Source organism: Anneissia japonica, unplaced genomic scaffold, assembly GCF_011630105.1.
Source record: "Anneissia japonica isolate Jap-2015-1 unplaced genomic scaffold, ASM1163010v1 scaffold285010_len649756_cov215, whole genome shotgun sequence".
Taxonomy (NCBI): Eukaryota; Metazoa; Echinodermata; class Crinoidea; order Comatulida; family Comatulidae; genus Anneissia; species Anneissia japonica.
The window spans coordinates 413,457-418,422 of record NW_022699253.1 but is presented as its reverse complement, the minus strand read 5'-3'; positions in this window follow the sequence as shown (position 1 = coordinate 418,422).

Below are 4,966 nucleotides of genomic sequence, written 5' to 3'. Positions count from 1 at the left end.
ATACTTCTAATCTATGTAAATATGCATCAGCTCACGTTATACATAAGGTCTACTATAATAACACATAGGCCTAAGCGTGAATTTTAAAAATCTCAGGTTAGGTCTTTCAGATACAGAAATGTGATATTATATGGTTCAGTTTGGTTTTTATCCTTTTGTAAGCCCTATAAAGTTTTGTTTTAATACTACAATACTACTAGTAGTAATAATAATAATTATGATGATGACGATTATAATGACGATGGTGATAATAGGTAATAATATTAATGATATAAAAAGTGAAAAAAATTGGGCTAAAGGCGAAAAAAGTTATTATTTTATTTAGGCACACTTTATTCAAAAATTGAATACACGGCCACATGGCCCAACAGGTAAAACATAACTGGCACGCAAACCAGAGTCACCATGAAAAAAAAAAACCTTGTGGAACATGCAAACAGAATTTAATCATTTTTTTTTTTTTTTTTTTTTTTTGTATAATCATTTATTTTATTATTACAGCTAATATACTTATTTATTTACTTAATTTGGTAAAGTATGCATTCAACCATCCTTACGTTTTTGTGTACCCCAACATCCACCGTCACCCAAGGACACACCAGTAAATGCTGCCTGGTGAGGTTTACGGAATTACCGCACAGCTTACATGAGCAAGCATTATTAAGGTGGTAACAATTAGCTATGCTACACCAAAGGTTATGGTAAGCCGTCCCTAGTTTTAAAAATAAGTTATTATAGTATAGTTAATGCTTAGTAAGCTATAGTTAGGCCTAGGTTGTCTTGGATATTAAGTGGATCCCTGATAAAAGATCATGAGATTTGTTGGCGCTTCATTTTGTCTATGTTGTAATGATGATGATGATGAATTTACTATATAAACGTGGCATTTCCGGCCATCTAGAGGTACTATTTCCTCACATTTCGCACCTCAGCCCCAACCATGGTGGGGCTGAGGTAGTTGCGAATTCACGGCTTTGAAGTATGTAAAGTACATACTCAAAAACAATGTTTATAAGCTTTATTTTCTATGGTACATCACACATATTAATAAGATCTCTGTGGTTGTCGAAAATCCCTGATAAAAGATAATGAGAAATTAATTTGTTGGCGCTTCATTTTGAGTATATATAATAATGGTGATGTGATGATGATGAGGAATTTTACTAAAAATGTCATTTTCTGGGCTATTTCCTCAAATTTTCGCACCTCAGCCCTAACGATGGTGGGTCTGAGGTGGGTGTCGACTCATGAAATGTCCCCTTCCTACCTCCACCTTTCAAAACCGAGTGCGCCCTTCCTGGTATGACATTAAACTCCATCGAGTCGACACCTGACTCAGAGTATGTCTTAGTGACTGCTGATGAGGCGAGAATGCATAAATTTGTTTTTAGGGTGTGATCTGGTTTTACAAGCCCATTTTTCGTGTTTATGAACATTTTAGATAAAGAATGTTTTGAGCAGTGGTGGATTCAAGGGCCCCCTCCCCCTAAATTTCTTTAATGAAAAACAAAACAAACAATAGGCTCCCTATCCAAATTTAAGTCTGAGAGTGTAATTTCCGGCCATATAGAGGTGTCCATAAATTTTCTTACCTCAGCCCCAACCATGGGCTGAGGTGGGTGGTTCCTCAATCTGTAAAAGTCCCTCCCTGGGCCACCTCTCTATTGAATTCCTGGATCCACCACTGTTGAGATTTATATAATTATTGTTAGGCTTACTAATGTTATTTATAATGCGTTTATTACAATTTTCACTTTATCACGCCCCTGGACATCCCTCGCACGTGGTCCTACGTACCTCGCATAACCCCCCCCCCCACCACCACTTTCAAAATACTGACTACGTCCCTGTATAACCATGCTAGTACAATATTGCTGACATGCTATTATAATCATCAAATATAACGTCAGTTTGAATGTAAGTACTACCTTGAAAGAAAACCATTTAATAAGCCCATGGACTTCTTTTTGAGATTATTATTATTGCAAACTGAAGAAGAGGGCGGGGAGAATTTTGTTCGAGAGACGGATTTCTCGAGATTAAGCACTATTTAAGGTTTTACGGTATCGTTATTACAGCTATCATGACTATTCATGATTTTTTTTACTTTTACCCATTTCCTGCAGTGAATATTTGGCCTTCACGCATTAATAACCGTAAAGTTCTCTAACAACTGCTGGAGAAAAATATGACTGAATTTGTGAAAGGAAAGTAGTATTTTTAATCTAATCTAATTATAACTAATGTGATGTTTTTTTTTTCTTTTCATTTTATAAACGTGTCGTCGCTAAACACTGTACTAAACTAAATAACGTATTTTATTATATAATTATTATTCATTTGACTTATTGTAAATATAATTTGATTTTGTCTATATACCGTAATAGTTCTATAATTTGTTTTACCTTTGTTTCTCTTGTTCCTTTTCTTTTTTTAAAGATTTATAATATTTTTTATCATTTCTTCGATTAAAATGTATGTTAAAGTCAAATTGATGATTCAATGTAATATAATTTGATTTATTTCAATTCACAAACGCGATATCACAACACCAATCGTATTTTAAAAGTACCTTCAACGTACTCGAGAGCGACGCCTACTTACAGTTATTAGAGTTTCAGAATGCTACCAAGTGTTGTCTATCTGACGTTATTATTGTTTAAATCTATGAAAGCTCGGTTATTTTATATAGTGTCCGATGAAGTAACATCAAGGCGCATTGGGTAATGTGTGAGAGTTCCCCCCCCCCGAAAAAATCCCCCCCTCCCAAAAAAAAAGACCTATATGCATAGAGTTCCCCCCCCCCCGAAAAAAATCCCCTCCCTCCCAAAAAAAAAGGCCTATATGCATAATATGCTGCTGTCGGGAGTGAGCGCACATTTCAACGCCTGGACCTGGCACTGGTGTATACAAAATAGAGTATCACTTAAAAAAATCCCGCGGTGTTTAACCGAGAGCGACACTCGGCCTATTCTTGATTTACGGTAACCACACAGACTCATCTCCTGGGGGCTCAAACTCAATTACAATGTAAAAACAACTCACATTAGTCAAGCCGGAACAAGGTCGAATTATGAGATAAATTAGACACTGAATTTTGCAATTACATTTTGATTTTAACATGGACTTGTGCTGCGTATGGCACCCCATACTCGAGCGCGTTGAGACACTTTGGTATACATTACATCACTACTAATTACTTTTGGTGACAACCAACACCTAAATTTTAAGAGATTCAAGAGTTATAAAGAAGGGGATAAGATTGTGTAAAATCTGTCTTTAACTGCATGAAGTCAACATAAATCTCCAGTAAATCTTGAAAATAGAAATCAGTCGAAACCGAATTATAAGTTGGCTCTCTCAATATAAACACAGTTGAAGTATTTGAAATGTCGATCTATTTTCATGTACAAAACGCACTAGTTCCACCAGTATTATTTTAAGCCTTAAAAATATTGGTACGATGGTAGAAGATCTTCGCTAAATAGACGTCAGATAGAAAGCAAAGACGTCACTTCAGACTCAACCTGATTGATGATGAGATCTGCCAAAGAGCAACTAAACAGTTTAAACCCATCCAATACTTGAATTAAATAATATAAATAATTAAATTAAAGTTAAGATTATCAAATTCTATTAGACAGAAACATATGACATGTTATATAGACACATCATTACTATAACATTGGCATACAACAGTTATTTTTTTTCCCTTTTTGTCAAAGAATAGGCCTGTTTTCCACTAGACGAATTTATTCGCGCGAATCAAAGCGTCGGGTCGCTTTCTGTGCTCTGATTGGTTACGCATTTTTTTCGCCTAGCAAAAACTCCGTTAGAAATGTGAATGGGTTAATTTCAGTTCGCCAAACTATAGTTACTGTAATAATAATAATAATAATAATAATAATAATAATAATAATAATAATAATAATAATAATAATAATAATAATAATAATAATAATAATAATAATAATAATAATAATAATCAATATTTATATAGTGCCTAATGTTAATAACCTCTAGGCGCTTAACAACAACATAAAGCAGCGATGCAGGAGATGGTGACATTCAAGTGGTCTCACCCACCGATGTCAAAGTAACGTCGCTGTCTCAATGAGGCAATTTACACGCAGGTAATCCACAAAAGGCAGCATGCTGGGCTCCGACACTTTAATTTCCACCACAGGAAAATTACGAATTATGCATGACACATTTTAAAACCCCCTTCAGCAGCCAAATTGTATTTATAGCCGGGCACCGAGAGATGTTTATTTGGTACCATTTGGAATTCACAAGAATTACGCAAACACTTATACAAATTCGCAAACCAGGATGTGGTAACTAAGAATGTCACTGGAAGATCAACGCATACCTAAAGGATGATGGGATCGAAATAATTCAAGATGGTTTTCTCGAAAATCATTTCTTGAAACATCTCAAATAAGCACTAAACCTGGCCAAGAAAAATCGATCAACATCTAAATGCAACATAAAGTCAATAATTCTACCAATCATGATCAGAAATACGAAATATATTATAAAAAAGGTAATTATTCTCATCCTGCAAATTACCATTAAAAACAGACAGGTATGCAAATATGTTAATGAATTCATACTTTCCGATCTCAATCAGTTTCTTCATTAGTTGCAAACAATAACAACTCATGCATTGCATTGCATTCACGTCAAATTTGATTTTATATAGGCTTTCTATATAACAATATTTTACATGTATTAATGATTTTTAATGTTTTATTTTATTATTCATAGAATATTCAAAAGAAAGGAAACAAATTTAAAAAAAAAAACACAATAATATTACAGGGGAATAACATAATGTTTATAATATTAATTATAATAATATTAAAAATGAATAATGTATATATATAATATATATATATACATATATATATACACATATACATACATATATACATATATATATATACATACATATATATATACA